Source organism: Pteropus medius, unplaced genomic scaffold (genome assembly GCF_902729225.1).
Source record: "Pteropus medius unplaced genomic scaffold, Ma_sr-lr_union100, whole genome shotgun sequence".
NCBI classification, from domain to species: Eukaryota; Metazoa; Chordata; class Mammalia; order Chiroptera; family Pteropodidae; genus Pteropus; species Pteropus medius.
In genome coordinates this window covers 15,854,764-15,880,111 of record NW_024349796.1, presented here as the reverse complement: position 1 = coordinate 15,880,111, position 25,348 = coordinate 15,854,764, and the positions used below count along the sequence as shown (strand labels likewise).

At 42.4% G+C, this 25,348-nt stretch overlaps 1 protein-coding gene across 4 annotated transcripts in view; it reads right to left on the bottom strand.

Annotated features, from left to right (window-relative positions):
- Positions 1 to 25,348, bottom strand: part of DISP1 (dispatched RND transporter family member 1) — a 133,899-nt gene that overhangs the window by 45,852 nt on the left and 62,699 nt on the right. Inside the window, exons 1-2 of one of the 4 annotated variants that reach the window (XM_039883453.1) lie at positions 13,216 to 13,219; positions 7,498 to 7,502 (exon numbers count right to left, since the gene is read on the bottom strand). The exons of 2 other annotated variants lie outside the window; for them this stretch is intronic. The gene's annotated coding sequence lies outside the window, so the exon portion shown is untranslated. Of the gene's footprint in view, positions 1 to 7,497; positions 7,503 to 7,960; positions 8,129 to 13,215; positions 13,220 to 25,348 lie in introns of those variants that run through there. One more of the 4 variants, XM_039883452.1, reaches the window with a different exon arrangement.

The window sequence follows — 25,348 nt, the reverse complement described above, 5'->3', positions numbered from 1 at the left end:
ACTGAGCACTGTGGGAGCCACGAGGCCTTTGGTCTAGGGCCATCTTTCGATGACATTTTAAAATTTAAGTTTTTTTTTTTCCTTTGAGCCTCAGTTCTTCATATGTATAAATCGGGGTCGTCATCGACGTTCATCTCATAGGATTACTGTGAGAACGCAAAAATGTTCTGAAAACCATAAGGGGCTGTATATTCAGAATGGAAGAATCATCATTATTGCTTCACTGAGTGACGAGAAATAGACGGAAGTATGGAATGGTGCTTTCTAGTTTGAAAGCCAAAATTATGTTTTACAATGGCAGCCGAGACATCTGCACCTTGAAAGAAACGGCCTGGGTGGGTGTGAGTGTGAAAGGTGACTCTGCGAGTTACGAACTCTGAGAACCTGTTACTTACACTCTTAGGGTCTCTACGTCTCGGTTGTTCGCAGAATTGAATTTGTTTGATATACAAACTGCTTCGACCTTCTAAGACAGGGCCATGGCACAATTAATCGACATTTCGAATACCCTTATTCTTTGACCAAGAGCTCTACGAGGAACTTATCTTCTAGATAAACTAAAAAACTGTGTAAAGATAAACGTATGGACACAGGTGTTGACTGCATCACCGTTTGTAGCAGGGAAAACTGGGAGCATTCTAGATTCTCAAGAGGAGAATGAAACTCCGTCATATCCATACGCGGGGTATTCTGTACAATAAAAAAAATAAGTGAGATCAGGATTCTTGCTATGGAAAAAAGTCCAAAGTGCATCTTCACGTGTAAATTAAAACCTAGCTGGTATGAATCCATTTTGTTAAAAATGCGGAAGAGACAGACATTTATGGTCAGGACAGACCAACGACTTCTAGAAGACATGAGAAGATGCTTCCGTTCTTTCCTGCTGGAGAACAGGCCATTTGGAAGGGAGGAGATGTTCACATTTTATTTCTGTATTGTTGCAACTTGTACTACAAATGTGTCTTCTATATAGTAATGAAATATGAATTTCAAAAACAGTTTCTAGCACAGTGACTAATAATGAACAAAAGGTCATTATTATTAAAATGCAAAAACAGAAACCAACTTATTTTACCTTAAAGGTTAATTAGACGCCTAATTACTGGAGGCATTGAAAATTCTTCGTCTTCTGGCGTATCTCTGTTCTCTTATTACAACACCCTATACGATATATCCAATAATTGGATAAAGCAAGAAATGAAATCTGAGCTAAGGAGCGAGAACATGTGAATACAAACGATCCAGAAAAAGGTTTTCCATATACCTTCTCTCACAGCTTCCACATTTTTGGAAACATAGATTATCGTTTATTGGACCAAAGCTATCTATGAACCAAAAGGCACCATGACTAGTTCCGTAAGCATTGAGCAGACTTGACAGAAAAGACACATGACACACTCGGATCATGTTGAAACGTAGAGAATAAGGCGATCCGAGTCCATGTGATTAGAAGGGTCAGATGATTACACCCTACTCTGGTCTGAGACCCAGGGAAGTTAACAGCCATGAGAGATAAAGAAATCGCCATGCTTCGGAGACAAAAAAAATCGTGTCTCACTGAAAATGCCATCATAACCAAAGGAAGATCTGTGTGAATTACAGAAATTGCATCTGTCGACACATCAATACCAAAACATGCTAAGGGAACAATTTACCCAAAGGATGCAAACCGTTGAGCTTGCTCAAAATCTAACATCTCGAGAGTGTTACAAAAACTTCACAGTAACTATTTGGAATCAGAAGTCAGAATTGCTAGCACGGCCAGAAGACTGTCAAGTTAAGACCAAAATGCAATGTGGCATTGCTCCGAATGCCACAGCAACCACCTGGCAAAGCCACCACCCCCTTAACAATCACGGGGCTCGTCTAGCCTGAAGGGGCATCGCCTCCGCCCCGTCGGCACGCCTCGTTGGTATTTCCAAACCCTTTCCCGCATGATCTCTCTCGAGTCGATCCTCCTGAGAGCTCTCAGAAAAGCAGGTGTGGCAGGTACTTCCATTCCATTTTGCAAAAGACAACCTGACAGACGAGAGATTCTTAAAGGGTAAGGCTAGGCAGCCCGATGCCAAGGTTTGGAGGGCTTTCTGCTCGACTACACTCCTTCAGCTCCGATGATGTATTCTAGAATAAACCTGTGCCTCATCAGATTCATAACACCAAGCAGCAATAAATGGCAAGAATGGATCACCGAAAGATGCCATGTTGCAGCCAGTCAATCATCTTTTTCAGACGAGTGATGCTCCCGTTAGCACGATTTCCCCAGGTAAGAAACAAAACACTAACCAGTGCTCCTCGAACACTACAGACCACTTGGAGATGCTGTTAAAATGCAGATTCTGATCAGAGTCCATCTGCAGTGGGGCGGTAAGCTGCCAACAACAGGCCCGCACTGCGGGTCCCTGGTCGCACAGTGTGGCAACACAAAGCCACAGACCAGGTGGGGCGGCAACGAGAGAGTTAAGCCTAAGTAATGGCAGAATGACGCACGACTAAAGCAGAAACAACGACAGAAACATGGAAGTTGACAGAGAAAGAAAGGCCCATTTTTCTGATTCAGGCAGAGAAAAGTAACAAATTTTAACGGGAAGGGTTCTAACGGACGACCGAGTTTAAGGACGGCTTATTTCATGATTCGTAAACTGCTGTGTGCACAGAAATCACAACCGATGAAATTTTAATCTTTTTAGCACAACACGTGCGAGGATGGAAGCGCCGTGCCCACTTACCTGGGTGAGATGATCTTTTCCTCTCATGGAACTAGGTATTAGAAGATCATTATATAAAGATACCTGAAGCCTTTTTTCACACCAGGTAAAAAGGCAGTCTGGGGAGATACAGCGTCCATTATTTACCAAACTTGTATTAATATGAAACGGTTCTTAAATTGCTTGATGCTTAGCCTCAATCGATGCTCTCATTTTTTATCACTGGTACTAAACTGACTTATTAACACTTGGTGCTATGGCCAGAGAATAAACAGCTTCTCTAAAAGCAACAGAGAAACCGACAAAGAATTGTATTTGAGGCATCTTCTGTCATGGGCTTTTAAAGCTGCATGGGAGGACATCATCAGCAGGTTCTGTCTCTGGGAATATTTTTCCACTCAAAGGGCTATTAAAAATGTAATTTTTAATCATCTCACTATGTCTTCACAATACCTCTAAGAAGATATTATTACACTCATTGTAGAGAAAATAGAGGGTCAGAAATATTAAAGTATGACTAATCCAAATCACGTGATTAAAACTCGATCTCAGACCAGCATGTCTCTAAAAGTAAGACTTTTCCACTACCTCAAGATGCTTCCAGGGCACTGCCAAGTTCAACTAGCTTTTATAGGACCACTGGAGGCCACTGATATAAAATTCTGTCTGAAGGTCCAGATGAAAAATAGCCTCTGAATTCAGTATTTCCCAAGATAGTTTTAAAAGGTACAATGCAGCATTTAAGAGTCCCCGGGCCAGATTTCACTGACTTAAGAAGAGCGATTATTCCACTACGGAGTGAGTGATGCAAATTTGAGAAGCGAAGCAATGGGTTGATCTTCACTGTCAAGCAGAACCTGCCCTACCTCAAAATAACGTAACTGTGACCTGACGGCACACTCTGTATCTCCAATGAGAAAATCAGGCACTTTTAAGGAAAAGTTTCCTATATCTCTGAGTTCCTATTTCGGCTGAGTTTCAACTCTATTTGAACTATTCTATTAATCCTATTAAGCTGCACTAATATCTTTTGAACCCTAAGTCTGGAGACTTGTGGTCATTTGAATAGGTAAGAATATACAACAAAAAAACTAGAGAAGTTTCCTATAATCAGAAATGTCTATCAATAGCTCTTTCAAAAAAGTTCTAGAAAGCCCTCTGATAAGTCATTCGCCAACTTACGATCCAGCCATGACACTCATTTAGAGTCTGCTGCAAATCTTGAAGGAAATGCCATGAATATAATAAATATTTACAAAGTCACGAGTCCATTACAGCAGCCTCAACCCTTTCTGCACATCAGAATCACTGCGGTAATATAAAAATAAATGACAGACAGGGTTCTGGCCCCAGAGGTTATGATTTAATTTGCGTTGTAATGGGGTGTGGGCATTAGCATTTTTAAAAAACCTTCCCCAGATGATTCTAATATGCTGCTAGGGTTGAGAACCAATGACTTATACTTTATATAGTTAAGCAACTGCCACTCAAAATAGTCAACATTCAGAAAACATTGCCTACAATAAAGAATGGTGCTGTATATTCAAAAAACGTGGATTCGGTACTCCATGTTGGATGCGCTTTACGGTATTTGGATTATCTTTTTTTTTTTTTTTTTACGCAAATAAAAAGAGGTTTTGTCTACAGCACTTCCGAAGTTATAAGGGTGGGGACGAGGGTGCAGCGAAGGGAAACCCTTAATAAGACATTAGCCTGAGAGAGAACAGTGCAGAACGCATGCGGAACAACGTGACAGAAAGCTGAACGAGTTGTCACACAGCCTCGATTACTTATGGATCGTCCGAATAGAGTTTAGGATATAGCCAATTTGTCTAATGAGTTTATTTAACCTTTGACAAAAAATATATCCCCAACCTCTGTCAATCTCCAAAATAAAGCCCTAAGCCCGTCTATTAAAAGAGCATATTCCCTAAAGTGGAAGGAAGGAAGGAGGAGGAGAGGAGGAAGGTAGGGTGGGAGGGGAGAAGGAGGAGGGACAGGAGAGAGAGAGAAGGAGGGAAGGAGAGAGAGAGAAAGAGAGGAGGAAGAAGGAAGGGAAGGGAGGAAGGAGGAAGGAGGAGGAGGAGGGAGGAGCAGGAGGAAGGGAGGGAGGAGAGGGAGGAGGAGGAAGGAAGGAAGGAAGGAAGGAAGGAAGGAAGGAAGGAAGGAAGAATTCCGATTGTATTTTAAGCATCTTAAACATTCCTACTCCGGGATCACACAGCCTCCAGACATCGGGTCTACTGTCTCACCTCACATCCCTGCCAAATAAGAATTACAAAATGCCTTGGTAATAAACAGACCCCTTGAGATGTGTGATAGGTCTGACTTTAGGCCATAATATTTCATCTCGAACTATTTGTCTCAACTAAAATCGCAAAAAACAGGCAACTTTACAGTCGAACGGTCTGTCTGTATCACCACGGCTTGCTCACAGGAGAAACAGGATCATATTTCTGAGCTTAGCTAATGTTGCCGAGCAGATCACAAATATGCCTAAAGTCACCGTGAATGTTTAATACTTTACGTCTCAAAACCGCAAAACTTAGCGGCTCACAGGGAAAGAAACCATCACCGAAGCCCATCAAATGAAGAAAACGCTATTCCCACAAAGTGCGAGGCGAGAGTGTGAAAGAATTTTAACGATGTTTTCTACAGAAAGTCAAAAACTGAGGTCGGTCGCCATGAAGGACTGGAATGCTGTCTGATTCGGATGGCAGGGTGCTGTTTTTTAATAGCACACTCAGAATTATCTCGGCTTTTCCCACGAGCACTAAGAACCTGACTTCCAGCTCCACCCTCTGCTGCCTGGCGAAGTCTGAGAAGCCAGGCAGGTTTCCTGAGGCGGCCTGTGATGGGCCCATCCTACAGAGTCCACCAGGCAGCGTGGTGACGTGGTGCTCTAGTCTACTGGCGGCTTGGGAAATGTCCCTCAAAGCCTGTGTCGAACACAAGTAGAGGCATCCTTTCACGGAAAGGACCTCGAGATGTGAAGCTTAGGAAAACATCCAGTTTGGACTCTTTTTCTTACTTGAATGGGTCAGTAAGTAAACTCTTAATAAGAACCTGGATATAACTTTCTATTCCTTACTTAAGTTATCACTGTGAGTGCTCATGAATGCCATCTGCTTTCTTATATATATTACGCGAACTGAAATTATATTTGCTATTTATGTAGGATTCTTGTTTGTTCACAAAGGTAAGTAAATCATATTTTCCAGCTAAACATATGGATGTTCTTATGTAGCAAGCATATAATAAGCACCTACAGTGTTTCTTCTGAACAGTTGTCTTGAAATCTAATATGTGAGCCTGTAATAAGCGAGTCCATTTAATAGTGATGAAAATGATAAAAGAATAGAAATTAAGATAGAACAAAGGATATTCTTTCCCGAGTCTCTCTTTTCTAATTCACTTTGGTTGCTTTGTTTTATATTTCTCCAAAAGGCCGACAGAATGAGCAGTTTATCTGTCTACCTCCTGTGTACGGATGTTGTCAGAAATCACAGTTTTTTTAAAGACAGGAAATGTTCATATGGCCAGCGTACCAAGGCTGTCGGTCACCCAGACTGGGCTGCAAGAGTTGAGAAATTCGCACAGGCGGAGTGTCTTATCCAACCCCAGAAACCAAAGCGCTTCGACCACAAGGTAAATAACTAGTACACGGACTTCCCCGCAGCTGCTAAACGGGGCTGAGTACTTCAGTACAAACTACAAAGACAACGGAGGTTGGATTAAAAGTTGGATAAATCATTGTATAGTACCTATCATTTCCCAGATGAGGCAAAGTTAACATGTGTTCTCTAAACTGCTTTGTAGTTCAATCGTTTCCAGACACTTAAACATTACACATTTTTTCGTAATCAATGCAAATAGTTTATCCTAACCGTTCCATACTTCAGGTGTAAGATGTAAGCTATAAGAAGCATAGAAGGTACATAAGAAAATACTCCGCCTTATTTCTGTAGACTAAAACAAATGAAGGATGATAATCCAATAAAATACCCCGATATTCAAGATTTTGGCAATGAAAGCATTCCAAGAGTTTATTAGAGATAGGAAATTTAAACATAAATCAAATAATACAGAAAGACCAAAACGTAGAGCTGTGTCAACAGACACTAAGACCATGGGAAATAGCAACCCACTATCTACAAGCGAAGCACTAGTGTAGAGCTTATTTGCATAGTTTAGTGACTTCCCAGCCATCAAAGGAGACTGCAGTTTTTTAATTATAAATACTATCATCTGTAATGATAGTATTTATCATTATGCCCTCATATGGGTAAAAAGAACATATTTCATTCCTTTTTGCAACAGAAATACCTATTAAGTAAGAATTTAGCAAAGTGTAAAGCATGCTGTTTCTTACATTTTTACTGAAGAAAGTCATTTTGGTCAGACAATGATTTATTTGCATGAAATACCTCAGTTTTTGTGAAATTTTTACCCACTTAATTCTTTTTTTAATTTACGTTTTACTATCAGACATACAAAAATATTTCACGGGTTTAACTAGTTTCAATTTTTCTACCGGCCACATGTAAACAACCCGTCCTCATTTTAAGCAAAAGTAAATATGGCAAATATATTCTGACTTCTACTTTAGAAAGTAAATCCAATTCTAGTATAGTTACTATTGCTCCAATTAAAACGCATACAGTACCTAAAACATGAAGTCAACTGAAACACGACCAGACGATGCATACCAAGCTGTGTATTTGAAATGAACACTGATAAGAATCGAACTTGCTGTGGACGCTTGACTCCAAAATGGATATCTTCACAAAACTTCTGCTTTTATAGGTAGAAAGATGCTAATATTTTATTACTTTCTTATAATAGTTGATTCACAAAAGTGATTGAAGTGATTCCTACATTTCTGCATCGATTGGTAATAAGAGAAGCACATATTTTTAAAATTCTCATTTAGGTAGTAGTTAAAGAAAAACCTCAACTCATGAAACAACGTAAACTGTTTTAAATCTGAGCTTTCTTTCCAACTCCATAAAGAAAGCACATTTTAATAAACCTTCTTAAGAAACAGCTAGTCTTACCTTCTTGTGTTAGATTACGATTCAAATAAACTGCATAAGATTCTAACACATTAAGATGCCGTTCAAAGTTTACATCGAAAAAAGGCTGAGCTGGAATTTTAAATGCAGTCCTAGGAGCACAGAACCAAGTTCGGTATTTAAATAAATTCTCCCCAAACAACAAATTCACACACAAAGAAGCGTGAGGGAGTGTATTACCTCGACGTTAAAAGAAGAAAGCTTCCTGGATCATTTTAGTCCGCGAATGACTGCAGGAGTGAGAGCCGTCACTGGCTGCAGGCAGCACTCTACACGACAGAGAGTGACCACGGCCAGGAGCGGCTCCTCTGAGAGGCAGGGCAGACCCAACGGCGAGCTCACGCAGATCAGATCACTCTGAAGGAGGCAGGCATGCGAGGGGCTGGGACTTCCAGCGTCTGCTCTCCTATAGGGCAGGACTTTCTCCCCCTACTTAACCCCTAGGGGCAAGGTCTTCATAACGGTAACAGCTGGCACACAGAGGGGCTTGATCTGAGCACGAGGTCAGCGAGCCAGGATATGAAGGTGACATGCAATTTCTAGCCTTTTCCTGCTTCTACAGGGAAATTGCAAGAAGGGCTGTTTTTAGTTATAACTTCCTTTGATCTTTCGGATTTAACGTCACTTAGTAGATTAAAGCCACGTTAGCTGATATTATTTGCCTGCTTAGACTAACTTCAGTCACAGATTCGGTTTTCTGACACGCGGAGCTACTACATGTAAACCGACACAAATAAACACCCATCCGTGTTTATTTCTCAGTTCTAGGGAGTCTCGTGTTCTGTCACAAATGGCTCTTGAGACCCTGCTTTTTAGGGAACAAAGTTCATAGTTTTCAAAAGAAGAAGTCTTCTTTATTAAAGAGAAAAGCATCGTTTAAAGCGGATGTAAGTGTTTCTCTTCAACGTTCCCAAGCAAAAAGAGCAATTAAATGAATCTGACATTGCTTTTTATAAACATGTGGCCTTGATGATGACAGTATTTAAAATTCCACAACCACAACATAAAATCCTTGTAAATACCTACAAACAAATGCTTTACATTTACATATGACATCCACTGGCAAATAAGTGATAACTACTGAAACTGTGAAATCTAACTCTTAATGACTTCTTTAATAAAACGTGTAAACAACTCTTTTAACAGGCTGTATTGATTAATTATATGAACATAGCACTTTCAAAATTAAAAAAGGAACACCAAAAGCCCAAGCAACCACAGAAAATAGATAAGATTGGACTTCGTCAAAATCAAAGCTTTTGTACATCAAAGAACATTCTTAAGAAAGTGAAAAGACAACCCACAGAATGGAGAAAATATCTGCAATTCATATATCTAAGAAGCCAGTATCCATAACATATAGATATACCTTACGATTCGATAATAAAAAGACAAATAATCTAAGAAAATGCAAAATTTTGGAATAGACGTTTCCCAAAGACAGTACGCAAACAACTAACATGCACACGAAAAGATGCTCAATATCACTAATCATTAAGAAAATGCACATGAAAAACCGCAGTGTACAGACAGCACTTCGCATCCACTAAGATGGCTAGAATCAAAAACAGGAAGGAAGTAGAGAAGGGAGGGAGGGAAGGGAAAAGGAAGAGAGAAAAAGGGAAGGAATGGGAAGAAAGAAAGGGGAAGAAAAAAAGAATATGCGCTGGCAAGGATGTGGAGAAACGGGGGCCCTCGCACCCCGCCGGTGGGGCGGTACGCTGGTGCAGCCGCTACGGGAAACAGTCCACAATTCCCCCCAGAAATCACACGCAGAGCTGCCACGTGACACAGCAATTTCACGCCTAAGTACAGTTGACTCTCGTTATTTGTGAATTCAGTATCTGCAGATCTGCTAAACTTTTATTTTTTAACCGCAAAGAAATCCTCACGGAGCTTTCACAGCCATCAGGCGTGCGCACACGCGCCGAGTCCCCCAACACACACACACACGCGCACACACACACGCACACGAGCCCAGGTGGGGACGAGCAGGTGACTCTGCCTTCTTGGTTCGGGTCTTACACTGTAAACAAGTGTTCTTTCCGCAGTCTACTAGTGCCACGCTTCTCACAGTTTTGTGCTTTTTGTCGGCAATTTCGCCGTTTGAAATGGCCCCAAAGCACCGTCAGCAGTGCTGGCGATCGTCCCCAAGTTCAAGGCCGCGGCGTGCCTCCTGGAGGAAACACACGTGTCAGATCTGCTGCACTTGGGTGTGAGTCACAGCCCTGCTGGAGGTGAGTTCGATGTTAGCGAATGAACAATGTATGTCAGATAAGGTGTCTTTAAACAGAAACACACATGAAAAAGGTCACGTCTAGACTGGTTATCAAACCTGTGACCGGAAGCTCACAGTAACCTAATCCTGCATTTCCACAGGAAGCGATGGCTCGGGATTCACTAATTCAGTGTTTGCAGAGACGTAACTACCACAAAGAAGGAGAGGCAACCCACGTTCATAAAAAACTTGCACACCAATGTTCTCTACAGCATTACTCCCAACAGTCAAGGAAGCAACTCAAACATCCGTCAACAGAAAGATGGATAAACCAAACGCAGTGTATCCAGACAATGCGATATTCGTCAGCCATAAAAAAGAATGAGGCATTGACATGCTGCGACGTGGAGGAACCTGGGAAATGGTAGCTTAGTGAAAGCCAGATGCCAAAAGTCACGTATCGCATAATCCTATTTAAATGAAATATTCGGAACAGTCAAATCCAGAGACGAAAGGTAGATCAGGGGTTGCCGGTGACTGAGCGGGGACAGGAGGTGGCAGAGACTCCTAGTACGTACGGAGTGGTTTTTAGGGTGATAAAAATGTTCTGAATGAGAGAGTGAAGATGGTTACCTAACCTGGCAAAATATACTAAAACCCACTGAACTGTATACCTTAAAATGACGAATTTTGTGGTATGTGGAGTCTCTCTCAAAAAGAAAAATGAAGAAGGTATAAATGTCTAGCCATTACACCAAGAGTTTAGTTCTTGAGCTCGTCCTTGCAAGAAAGGCAAAGGAAGGTCGCGGAGCGTTGACCCTATAAATCGCTTCCAGAAACCCCTTATATGAGTTCACGTGTCACAGGAAGCCGAGACGTAAACATTCTACTGATAAACTTGCAAATTCTTATTTACACTTTTAGCAAAATTACCGATTTGTACGTTTCCTCACTTCATTTAGAACCGTTGGGTCCAAGTTAAAATGGAAAATTTAAAGTACACCTGTTACTGCCACATAGAATACGCATTATTTCATAAAGAATAATAGAGATCAATGCCAAACGCTGCAGTATTTTCCTCAATATATTATTTAGAGTGAAACAAAACGCTAGAAACCTTACAAAGTTTTAAGGTCCTCTGAAAATACTCCCTTTTTTCCCTCAGATCACATTATTTAGGTGTCTTTCTTGATTATTATCGAAAGAGAATACGGGAGAGGGGAAGAGACAAGAGCCGGCAGGAAGGCACTTTTAAAAAAAGAAAAAAGAAACACCTGCCAGTTAATAAAGTTTCCCATCTGCACTCAGTCCCAACGTCATTCTAGATCCTGTTCTATTTATTAACATTTAGAAGTCCCACCTATTAATCCTTGTACGTGTGTGTTTAAATGTCAAACACTTGTGCGTGAGTGAACTGTGGTCTAAGGCAGTATGTGATACCTTGAAAATCACCAAGATGTTCCTTTCCGTACGGTCAAGCCACTAGCTCAGCCATTTCAAAGTCCGAGTCCAGAAGAAGGAACCGCAGGAGAGCTCTGTGGGTAACACCCTACAGGGCACTTGTTTCTGGAGCGCAAACCATTAGGTACACAGTGAAGACTTCAGCCCAGGCCACTGCTACTCACGAGTCAGAGGAGGGGTCCGTGGCGTCCTAAAGTCCGGTCTCAGCTCGGCCGCTCGCTAGTTCTGTACACCTGAGCGAGTCACTTACCCCAGAGGCCGTGGCATGTCATTTAGAAAATCCACATATTAGATGAGATGAGCTCACAGGCTCCCTCCCCGCTCTGAGTTCGGTTTCTATGAATCTAGATATCATTGCAGTAGATACAATAAACCCCAGTTTTACTATTCAAATTTGGGTTAAGAAAAGACGATACATTCGGAGTGGAACTGGCGAGTCTGGGGCAGAGAGCACATCGTGAGCAAACTGGGGCATAAACGACGTGGTGGCGGGATGCTGACACCCTCTGCACCCGTTTAGAAATGTCAACTTCTCTCACCTGGATATTTACATTTCTGAACCTAACAGCTTCTTTCTTTAATCCCATTCCCTGTTGAAAACACTACCTCCGAAATCTATACTTCTTACAAATGGAAACCCTGTGACCCTCGCTCATCTCCACGGTCCGTCTGAGGACCGCGCCGTTCCCCAGAGCGTGGCCTCCCCCCTCCCACGTCATGTTCTCACACGCTCTGTCCTTACGACACACAGGCCTCGCGCTCCGCGTTTGCTGACTCTTCCAGTCTTCCGTCGACGTCTGTTTCTTCCCAGGTCTGGGGGTGCTACCGAAAAAAGTCCCCCGCCGGGGGAGTGGAGGCCTGAACCAAAGGGTTCCCGATGCAGCCGAGGCTCGCCTCCTGTGTAGATCCTTCAACGACGTCCCCACGGGGACTGGGCAGAGCCGTCCCCAAGCCGCCCGCCTTCGCCCTCTCCACAAACGATGCCGCCTGTCATGCTAAATAACAAAAGCACTGGGCCGTGAGTTCCTTCAAATAGTATCATCTCTCCCTTGAACGTCCCCTGTGAGTCATCCGTCATCTCTTACAACGTCCAACCCTCTCTCCTACATTGAGTACTTAACGCTCTGGGGCTGCGCTCCCCAGTGAGGCGGCCGCTAGCTGCGTGGGGCTGTTTCCGTCTGTAACCGCGGCAGACTTCATCTCTTCAAGATGCTTCTCCTCCGGTTCTGACAGCCTTCGCCCAGCACAACGTCACTGCGGCTCACTCGCCTTTTCACCCTAACGCTTCCCCCTGTGTGCCCGCTCCCCTGCTCACGAAGCCTCGGGACGTGAGGTTCCCGCCAGGGTCGAATCTTTTAATAAAGCCTCCGGACTATGAGCATGAGGACGATAAGTTTCCGTTACCATAAGGACAACATCTTGGCTTTCGGTGTGTTTCAGCCCCAGGCCCATCAAGGTGCGAGAGGCCCACAGACCGCAGGACCAGACGGAGGACCAGAGGGATGACACCATGGCTGCTTCCAGAACCAGATCTGATGATCGATTAGCCCAGCCCCATCGAATAAGTGGCACCCACAAGCCTAACTCTCCTAGTTTCGTGTCTAAGGATTTTTCCCCTATATGATCTATCCCCTTGAGACACCCGGGGGGCCAGGTCTCTGGGTGACAGCTCACCTGCGTCTCTGGGCTCACAACGCTCTTGGCTGCAAGACCTGCGTGTATCTCATCGGGCTTAGACGCACGCAGGCAGATGGACCCCTTCGCCCTGGTCACACGTTCGAGTTAGTTATGAAACGGGATGGGAAGGAACCGAATGGAATGAAAGTGGCGCTTCGGGTGCTCGACGGCTCCGCGCGCCTCTGGGCTGCGCAGCTGTGCGGAGCAGACACGGCGGCTCCGGGGCCACAGCCAGCTTCGTGGGCAGCGCTGCTCCAGATCCGGGTCTTGCTCTGCCACCCTCTCCGTCCCCAAGTCCCTCTCTTCTTGCCGTCTTTGGCAGCGTCTTCTTTATTTACGGACAGAAATGTTCGCTTTTCCCCCGGCCTGAAAAAGGAGCCCTTCCTCCTCTTGGCCGTCAGCGCTCAGGCCGCTGGTCTGTCTTTCTCTTCCCTTTCGTTGCCGGACAATGCCCAAGGCTCGTGTCCCCTCGTCCCTAACTTCTCACGGTCCCGCCCAGCATCCCATGAAACGGCCCCTTCCCCGGCACTCGCTGTCCTTCCATTTCTCCCCTCCCAGCCCCGCCGGCCATATCCTTCCCTCCTCGCTCGGTTTGGACTGTTCTGGAATTCTCTGCCTCTTTGCCCTCCATTCCGTTTCTCGTCGGCGGATCCTGTGAATTCTTCATCTAAACCTCTGGCAGTCACATCTCAGGCTGTCGCCCTCCGCGCCCATGTCGTCACATGCCGACGCCTGAGCTCCATTTCGACAGCCTCCGCTCGCTGAGGACCATTGAACACGTGTCCTGCCAGCGGCTCAAACGCGACAGTCTGCGATATAAATTATCTTATTATTCTCAAACGATTTCTTGATTCTATTTCTAGGTAGCTTCTCAGTCACTTACGCCCCAAATTTCCACTGAAATATTTCCTTGCTGCAGACCTGGCCTACGCCGCATCGCGACCCGAGCGTCACCTTTAACTTTTACGCCGCCACGTGCCCGTGTCCGTTTGTTCCCAAGAACTTAGGACTGTCCCATCCACCAACCTTTCTTTGCATTCGTCTTCCCACTTTCTACGTATTCCTTCCACCGCAATGGCCTAATCGTGAGACCTAACTGACGGCATCCCACATTTCCAATCCAAGCAACAGAGGGCTTCCAGATTCATCGTCACACTCGACAGATCTGACCAGAAAACACTAACGGCTCCTCCTTGCCTGCCACACAGTTTAAACACCTTCGCTGGCATGCGAGACCCCCCAACATCTGAACCCGTCTCCCTCCTACTCCGAGCCCTTGCCAAACAGAATCTGCTTTACTCCTCACGAGCTGTGCACACCCCTCAGTGCTTACGCTGTTCCTTCAAGCTGCAGTGGCCTCTGTGCACATTTCCGGTGAGCCTGTTCTTTTACGACGTGTGACAAATAATCTGTCTTCCATGAAGCTTTCTCTGATTACCTAAGCCAGAAATCCTCTCATCCTTCTCTAAGTAACAGGACCCTGAGATCTCTCTTATGCCACTCAGCAAGTGCTAATTTTGGATCATGGTCATCTGGATATCTCTTTTACCCTCTTACTCGATGCTTTACTGCACAAGCTCGATTATTACATTATCATTTTTACACCCCTCAGGAAGACCTAGTACCTATCGGGTCCTTGACAAATATTAATTGAAAAAATGACGGTTTATAATTTGTTACTATTATGTATGTCCCTTATTAAACAGAATAAATGCAGGTTTGGGATGCAGTCTGTAAAATAAGATACGGTATACAAAATCTTGTTTTCCTTATGATTTATATGGGTCTCAAGGACCCCTTCTACCAGGGCGTGGGAAAGAAACCAAAATATATTCGATATATTTTCAGTACTACTGCAATATGTTGCAGTATTCCCTGCTTTTAAATTCTGAGTGATAAATTGCCTCTGAATAATAAGGGCTGTCAGCTTGTCACGCTTTTCCTCCAAACCAGTAGAGATCACTCTGAAAGCTAAAACGCAAATTCATTCTTAGGCAGATTTTATAATTTTTGTTTTATTTCTAAGGGAGAATTATCCTTGGCATTAGCAGAAATATCTTCAAACGATGACAATAAATAAGAGTTTTCCCCACAGTGAGGCTTTAGATTTAACAGGCTTTCTGTTTAATTGCCAATTGGTTTTATAGTAGCAAATATGATTTATGTGACAGTGTTTTGGAAATAAGTAAATCTGGGAGATGTTACTTTTTATTTATTACACCATTTGTTCGATTTGATTAAAAACTATCACTACAGCTGAGCCTCGAACAACACGGGGGTTCAGGGTATGGACCCCACGCAGTGGGAAATCCACATATAACTTCTGACTCCGCAAAAAAGTTAACTACGAATAAACTACTGTTGACCAGAAGCCTTACTGACGTAAAGAGTCGACTAATACTCTATGTTATATGGATTATACACTGTATTCCTTCAATAAAGGAAGCTACTGAAATGTTAGTAAGAAAATCGTAAGGAAGAGAAAATATATTAACAGGACTCTATGTACTTATTGACAAAAACCTGTGTCTAAGTAGACACATACAGTTAAAACCCCTATTATTCCAGAGTCGACTGTAATTCACAAAGCATCCGGTCATCAAGAATTAAATTTACTTGTTAATCTATATACTACCAAAAATTTTAATGACGATCAGAAGTTGATCCTCAAAAAAGCACAGAGGTTAGTAACTTTCAGAGAACAGGTAGTCATTTTTCCTGTGAAGGAAAAAAAAAAAAAATCTTACTAGGCAATATAAAAAAACAGACAAAAATTTGAGCCCGCTTTAACCCAACCAAAAAATAACTATTAAAAAGATGTTTTAAATGTGAAAATAACTCATGAGGCCTAGTTTATTATAGATTTCACGTTGGAATTCGGGCAAACTTTTGTCTGTACGTGAGCAGCATACACAGCACGCTGCCCAAGAGTCTCTCTCCCACACGAGGCATAAAGAATAAGAATGTGCTATGTTTTAAGAGGAGAGGAGGCTCAGATCTGCTAGTTTTCTATCAAAAACAGGCTGGGTCATTTCAGCCCTAACAAAATAACTAGACTGCAGATCACCTGAGACTGTAACGCTGCAAAGCATTATGATTTCAAAGCAAAGCGTAGAGGCTGATAGGCTCTGGAGAGTTCCCAGGATGCTATCTGGTTTGCAATACAGGATTTCCAAATAAGATGCTTCACTTTCACAACAGATTCTCCGGCATGAGCTACACTCCTCGAATGAAGACCTTCATGTCTTAACTCTAAACTAATTAGAACATTATTTTAAGTTTCAGTGCATTGTTACCAAACCTTAAATGAATGTGGTTTGCATCTGTTGAGGGATGATGACCAATAATCTGAAATTGTCCGTAAGTCAGACTTCTAATGTTTATGGAGAAAGTTACCCTTACTTTCCTCACGTCATGAAATAAAAATACCTGCCAGTTAATTCTCCAAAACTCAGGCTTTACAGGAAAATATATGTGTCACTTGCGTACCAACACCTGTCGTCACTGCTAAAGGCTTAGATTAAGTAGCACCGTGACACATCGATCCTCTGATATAAAACGAAGGTGTATAAAAGAAGGTAAATGAACATCCTAATTCCATTTTATTGATTTACACTTTTTGTAATATGTGGTAATATTACTTTTGGCAAGGAAAAAACCTTAGATTACTCAAACTCTAAGACAGAGACATTATTAGAGTTAGGCATGTCACAAATGTGGCAGGAGTTGCTTTATACGTGGAAAACACACATTAGTTATTCAGAGGTTCGAGCAGTTCAAAATTATGAACTCATGCTATATCTGGCTTCAGAAAGTTGTTTATATGAAATAAAATTCTGTGAGATGGCTGTTACGAGATAAGAAATAACGTAATAACAAATGGAAAAGGAGTAAGGATATTTATATCAGAATCTAAGAATGCGAGATATATATTAGGCCTCTCAAAAATCTTTTAAAATAAATATCCCAACAAAGCAGTGTTGTCAGACTCAAAACAGAGGCCTGGCTGAAAGGACCCATTTCTAAATGGAGTACATCAGAAGCCCGGATTACGTCACAGAAGGTCAAAGGTTACCTTAACATCTTTAGAGACAGCAGTCATGAAGCTCAGCAAAGGCCACACAGAAACCATCCCGATGACCGGTGTGCTCCAAGACTAGGCGCCCCGAGAAGAGGCATCTTGGCACATTCACCGCGAACCCCACGCCGAAGGTCTAGGCAAGTTCTGGCTCGTCACCATCATCCTGAATGTCACCTTTCTGGGCTGTCAGACAGAAGGGACCTCGAGGGGACGGACTGGGAGATGCTTCAATTCCAGCGCTGGGAAGTGCGGGCATGACCGGCCAGCTGTCCCGAGGCCCGTACCAAGTCCACCACGTGCGTGTCGTGACGTGCGCTACTAGATGCCGGCATCCCCGAGACATGCAGGACGCTGCGCCCGGGGCTGGAGAAAACGTGCCACCGTCACCCCGGCACCCGTAACCTTCAACGTCGTTAGAGAAGAAAACTCCACCTCTCTCCCGGCTCACCTGTTCCAGGCGCTCCAATGACTTAAGATCGCAAAACCTTTGATGAAAATGTTGGGGGAAACGGTGAAAGTGAACGCAAGCATTTCTCTTCCTTTATAACGAAACCGCATCACGGATATGGCCATGGCTGATACGTAGCAAGCACCGGTTCGTGTGCTGCTTTGGCAAAGGAACTCCAAAGCCGATGCGCACACTGTGATTGCAGAGCAAGAACGAAATACGCTCGCACGGTTACTTATGAAGCAGGTGTCTGTATCAGAGTCCCACGGTATGTTAACAATAAGATATCAGCAGGACCACCTTTGCCTTAAAAGAGAGACGTAACACAATGCTATAGTAAGACCCGGTATCCGGACTTTGCAAAGGTCCGTCCGTCACTGCAAGTGCCTTCTATACAGGAGAAAGGATGGAAAAATAAGTTGAGCAGCCAGAGAAATGAAACTAGTAAGTTCTTTCTTCTGTTCCTAAGTTAAAGTATCTGCTTTGTTTAGTCATTCGACAGTCTTTGCTTTCCTGGATGTATCAGTCGACGATCAAGAATTGCTAAGTATGTACTCTACTCAATATCCTCAAGTCACACCCCGTTACGCAGCACACAGTCCGCGCGGCCCGCAGTAACAGCGAAGAACCATCATGCCTCCCCCTAGCCATCCCTACGGGATACGAGGCAATGCGGTGTTCATTCCTTCCTCCGCCGAGTGAAATGCCTTAGTAATGTGCATCCACGCCCTGCTGGCTTCGCAAGGAGTCGAATCCAGCTTCAAGGATCAAGCTCAGATCCCCTCTGTAGAAACGAGCAGCACTGTCACAGATCTCTAAACGAATTCCTAATCTTGCATAAAGCTAAAATGTCCCTTTTCTGTAGATCAAAGCAGCACGGCTTTTGGAAACATCTGCTTTTCCTAGTCTCTGATTATGTTTGCGACGATGGTCACTGTCGACACTGACAACTAGAAGCCACAGACCATGTCCGGGACAACCACTTAGTTGACCTTGGATTGTACGAAGCCAGGAGCAGAGGAAAGACGCTCAGTCTTTGCTACTGCGATCTTAACTTCCTTACATAATTCGACGCTGTCAAAGGCTAAACTCGACAAGATGTCTCAGCACAGCTACCGAAACGGGAGCGGCACTGACCGCCCTATTCTCACGGGGATAAACAGTTCTGTATCCTTTTCGAGAGGGCGAATGAAAAAAAGGTGGAGAGGTGAGACCGAAAAACGAGGCAAGCTCCTGGTGTCCGCGCCACCACGGCTCCGAGGGCAAAGTCCCTTGGGCGATTCAAGAAGATCCTTGAACCCAAATTAATAATAATGTTACAGGCCTCACCAGGCCACAAGAAAACACTGCCTTCTGATCCCAACGGCAACGCATAAAACTAATATCCCATTCGTGTAACAGATTTTAAAAAGAAACTAATTTCTTATAGGAATACACATCTATTTCTGGATCTGGCACTCCACCTGAAACGCTCAACTGCAGAGCTACACGAGTCTCCCTAAAAGAGTTTTTATTTTTAAAAAGTTCCTTTTAAAAACTTAAATCCTGGTCCCTTTGATCAAGACTAACTTCAAATAGACAAGCAAGGAATTTTCTAGCAGCCGAAGAGTTCAATGATTTCCTTCAGATCACCCGGCATCAGAGAAGCCCACACTGGCTTGCGGACGAGAAACACATAATGGTGTTATTTATACACCAGACCTTAACTTTTTTTTTTTTTGTATAGAATGTGTTTTAAAAAATGAACTACTCCCACTTTTGAGTACAAATATGGGAATAAAACAAGTTATCTCCACTTGGCTCTGGAGTGTACCGATTATACAGAAACGAGGGGTGTTTAAATCTCTAATTTTATAAAAATTATCCCATAGACGAATGCTAATGATAGGGTCTGATGTTATTTTTCATCTACTCTTTTACCGTTTAATGCTAATATCTTGTCATTTTTTCCTTAAGAGAGAAGGTTAAATGGTCAAAGCTGAGGGAAACAGGGAATCGATAAGGGTGACTTCTTATTGCTAAGCTAATAAAAGAATAAAGTTGCAGTCATTTAATGTTTCATGAACCAAGTTCTTTTTCAAATAAGGTAACTCGGAAGTTCATATTTTGGATAATATGGGTCTTCCACTCTACGTTGATGCATAACGAGCTAATATTTTGATATAGAAAAGCTAATTATTATATCCATGAAAAATAAACAATCCATTCATTTATTTGCTTAATTCTTTAATATTGTATAAAATGGCTCCGTCTTAACTTTACGTTTCATTTCTAACCATTCCACTGGTAAACATTTTAAGAGAATGACTACAAGCGGCTACCAAGAACCACAGAGAGAGGGTGGGGGTGATACTTTTTACAACATCAGAATAAATCTTTTTAACATACCAAGTTTCCAATCACTATTTTTTACCTTATTCCAAAATTTTCAAGTACAGTTAAAAGTTTTTTTAAGTAGTTTTGTTTTTTTGTTTTTTGTTTTTTAACATTCCTGCTATAAAAATATAGCCATGCAGGTTGAGAGCCTTGCAAATTGTCCCGTATGTCAAGGTCACTTCGCTGCATGTGGCGCCTAAGTGCCACCCCTACTTCAACTACCTCGCCTGTCAATGCTCTGACATGAAAGCACTTGCCTATCACTCTGCTACTTTTCTAGCTCACATTCTTCAGTGAAGCCTAAAATAAGCAAATAAGTTCAACAAAAGTTTACTGAAGGTTATGAATATAGTGTGTTTCGGCTTTTATTTTTCTACTAAGAAGCCCTGAGAATATATTGAAGTTAAAAGGAACAATGTGATTAATAGGTGAATCAATCCCCCGTGATCAAAGAAAACCCTTGTGAAAAAATATTTTGACATATGAGGAAAGTAAGACAAACAGGGATTAAAAAAAAAAAAAAAAGAGAGAGAATGAGGAAAGGAAGTAGCAGATGATAAAAGGAATACGAGAAATGGAAAACAGCCGTAGCGTCAATATGATAAATTTAAGACACACGCATCAAATAATGGAGAAGAAAAGAAGCAAGACATAAACTAAGGCCGTCCGAGGAAACAGGAAACGGGAGAGGACAAATTATGACACCGAGAATGGGGAAGGCAGAAGAAAATTTAGGTTTTCTATGTTGTCATCGAACACAGAGTAGGGATCTTGGCTTTTAAAACAATTTATTGGAAGAAAAAAAAACACAAATTGAGAAAATTGCAACAGGGCGTGCATCTACAGTGATTGCGCAAGTATGATAAAGCACTCTTGGACACCGCAGTCCTGGAGATTCCAACTTAGTTTTTTCTTGTAACCTCATGACATCCATTATAATTCTGGACACACAGGAAGTTGCTTAAAGCACATTAGTAAGAGACCAGGAAAAACAGAGACTGCTGGGAATCCCAGAAACAAAAGCCAGCTTCTGGACGAGGATCCCATGAGCGCTACGACTGCCACCCCTTGCTCCTCTTCGGAGCTGGCATGCACCGCCTCACTCTCTCACTGAAACAATCTCTTCCATCTGTAAGAGAGATAAAAGGCACCAGATACTGGCATTTCTCCTTTTCAGACTCCTTAACCCTTGCTCTACACAGTCTTAGAAGCAAAGTCAATCCAAGTTCTCCTAGTCCCTTTGTTGCAAAAGATATCTTTGTCCTGCAGATCATTCAAAGTGGAAACGCAACAGGCTTGGTTTGGAGAAGATGCTCTGATACCACGACACCTTTACCTTTACACTAATACCGATCAGGCCTTTATTCAGTCCGAGATCAACTAAGGGACAAAGTGAAAAATAGGTTTCGTCGTAAGTTAAAATAACACAGGAGATGGAGCCTTTCAAATTCTCTAAACGAATCATCAGGGAAAAAAGATAACACAACTTGAGAACATAAACTTTTACCCAAAAAAAAGCCAGCCGTAAATCAAGTACTCTTAAATCTTAAAGAAATATATATTGTTGATTTATAGAAGACAAATTACTAGAGTTGGCTCACAAGAAGTCAGCTAGAAAAGGATGTCACCTCATTCCTCTTAATACACACGTACCCCTCGCCTACCATAGGGGTTCCAAAAGGTTCAAAAGAACCTCCCCAATCGCTCTCTCACACGAATCCGCGAGTCGGACAAACTACCCTCAGATGAGTCTTGAACTTCATTACCAACGTGCAATTTGTGGACACTGCCCCTTTCTACTCCTCGATCTCTTATGAGATTGGCAAAGCTGAATCCCACCTACTTCTTCAAGATAGAGCTAAATTTCCCTTTCTCTTTTAGACCACCCTGGCTCACAGAGCTCATTCTCTCCTTTGACTACCAAACAACTGGTTTCTACACCATGTATTGGATATTTTCATTCTTAAGGGTTTGTTTTGGCAGTTGGAGTAATGCACGCTATTCACATATTGTGTTCACTCATTCTCAAGACAAGAAATGACCCCTATATCTAACAGAACCCATATCCGTTTCAGTATTATTTTCTAATTTCTCCCACACCTTCCCTTGGGAAAAACTTTTATTCTTCTTGAGTGCATTTTTTAGTGTTTTTTCTGGGGAGGTTATGTGAATGGTAAACGCTCTTATTTTATATATTTGAATTTTTCTTAATTTTGCTCACTCTAGCATAACAGTTTAGCAGGGTATAAAATTCTATGCACTATTATTTTTATTCTCAGCACTTCGAGGTTATTACTTCGCTGTCTTCTGGCCTCTGAGTTGCCAATGAGAAGTCCATTAGAGATCTCGCGTCAGTCCTTCGAGTAAAGTCATTTTCCCCTGGTCCTTTTAATATTTTTTCTTTGGGTTTAATATTTTTTCTCTACTGCAATGTTTCTAGGTACGGATTTACCTTTACTCACGGTTTAGTACGGTTTAGTGCACTTTTGATCTGATGACTTTCATCCATTCTGGAAAATTTGGGATATTATCACCTCTGTTCGTTGAGCATCTCGAAGCTGTTTTATAATCTTTGTCAAAGAGTTGTACAGTAGTGAATTCATGTTCCATTTTTTTTTTCTGTCTTCTTTAACATGTGCTTTGGCGATTAGGTTTGCAGGCTCCTTTTTAACGAGGGGCATTTTTTGTTTTCCTTTGACCCAGTTTTTCTTTCTTCCTCTCTCCTTCCAATTTTCTGTGGTTGTCTGCACCTGCTCCCTCTCCAAGGACGATTCTGTATACCTGTTAGCTCTGTAGTCGTGCAGATATTCACATTTTAAAACTTCAGCACTACGATGATATTAGAGTTACAGAGACAGCGGACAATCTGACTTGGTTTCTGATCGCTAGACCGTATTTTAATTCTACTTTCTCTCCTTGGTTCACAGCTTCTAATAACACTATGGCCTCCAAAAGTTGGCAGAGCTGGCAACCTTTTAGCTTCCAGTAACAGTGATGGAAATCAGGCTGGGGAAGGGGTTCATCTGGCTCCCACACTTTCCTTCCAGCAGTGAGACTGGCTCCTTTTCCCATCTCCCGTGATGCAGCTGCGGAGTAGCTGAGCAGCTTTCTGCTTCCGGCCGGGAGCTTGGCAGGCCCACAGTTCCAGTCCTCCACTTAGAACTTTCTATTCCTAATCACTTTGTGGTCTTTGAGGTGTTTGTCTTAATCTTAAAGCTGGCTATGTCATTTTAGTTTTCTCATTTACATACTGTCATTGCCAGTGTGGAAGAAGGTGTTGAAACAAGACCTGTGGGGCCACGCTGACCAGAAAGCTCCTGTATCTTTTGCCTGCACCCGCGTGTCCAGCACGTGCCTAATGCAGAGAGGTTTTTGTAAATAACTTTCACAGGTTAAGTGCATATAAATGTGCAAAAATGAGGACACGTCAACAGAATTTTTAATCACGGGAGAGTATGAACACATTCATAAACAATCAGAGTCACACATGTTTTATTTGCTTTGATTAAAAATAGCCATTATGTCACTGTCAGCCCCATGAATGTGAGTTTCCTGTATAATCCACAATGGGCTTGAAACTCTCACAATTTTAAGAAAACAAGTGAGCTAACAAGTATAAAATGCTAAGGACAGCGTCCGACCGTCTCTTCCTGACTTCCTTTGTTCTTCAGATGCAATGTATTTTTGGCGACATAATTCTAAGTTTACCTTGAATCAGAGACCGAAATGAACATGAATGAAAGCAAATCCATTTAGCTGCCATCATTCTCAGAGGTCCCCATCCCAAGGAGTTTTTTCGTAGGAGGTGTATACTACAAGAAAGAATAGTGTAAAAACCCAACCACCTCATGAAGCCTCCAAAATATGTTTACAAAGTATGGTGTATTAACATCACAAAGAGAAAAGTAATAATCCCTAAAAATTCTCACCAAAAAAAAAAAAAAAAAGGAAGAAAGAGAGGTTAAAGAATAAAAATTCTTTAGGGGTCTTCGGCACTGACCAGAAGAAACAACTGGTCTTTGATTTTGGAAAAGTCTCCCATTTATTTTACAATGAAATAATCTTGGTAGGGAGAAAGTAAAATCACTAGGTTATTGATTTCAAACTAAATAATGCTTAAGAATATCTAAGTGCCTTTGAATTAATTCTGTGTCCATCACACAACTGCTTTGATTTATTTTATCTTCTTAGAAAATAAACACATCAAATGGGAATGCATCATTCTGATTTGAGCTAGCTTTGTTCCCACAATATAACATAATGCACTGAAATTGAACTTTATGAACAGTAAGTGTCCAATTACTTATGGATAAACTGATAAGGGTCCTTTCACCTGCACCAGTGAGAGCCTGAGGTTGCTCCACCAGAGTACAAACATCTCTGTTTCTTTTAAAACTCCATACTCTGATGATTTCTGCATGGCTGTATTAAAATCATCGAATCTTTAAATCATTCATTTACATCTGGAAATGACCTCACTCGTCTACAGAATCCCTCATCTTCCGGCTATTACCTGAGGAGCCTGCCGATAATCAGAATCCCCTGGAGGGTCCACGAAAACACAAGTGTCTGGGTCTCTCCCTTCCCCATTCCTCACCAGGAGATTCTTACTCAGTAGTTCTGGGGTACAGCCCTGGTCCATACGTTTCTAACAAGCTCCCAGATCATGCAGAAGATGTGAGTTTGGGGAACAATTCTTTGAGAACCACTGCTCCAGCTTCTTTCCCCTTTTACTGTATCCTGCGGAGTTAATCAAACGAATCTTTTCAGAGCAGACATTCAGGGCGCTTGTGCTGAATGTCTTAAGCTTAAACTACGCGGCTTAACGCGTGAGCCTCTCTCTTAGATTCCTAGTTCATCCTGACTTCCTCCTCTCTTGTCCAACCTAGCAAACCTTTGCACAATTCTTGCCACTTCAGTCCTCCCTCTGCTAAAAGGCTCTCCTTATCCGCCAATACTATTTTATCGATCCTTATTTATTCATTCATTAATTCGATGAATATTTATGAAGCACCTGTAAAATGTTAGTCACTGTGTTTAGTGCTACGAAAAAGACTAAGGTCAAAGCCTTCTTCAATTAACCTCGAATCGACTCCCAACACCGCGCGACTCTACATCCAACTCAGAAATTAAATTGAACAAGCGAAAACTACTGACCCCCAAAATGCTTGGAACTGGGTTTTCCAGGAGTAGAAATGGATGTACAGTAATATTTTCTTTCCTGGTCTGCTGATAACTTAGTACACATTCTAGAGGGTTCTAAAAAGTGTTAAACAAGGGTATAATGAAGAGGCCACCATGTATATG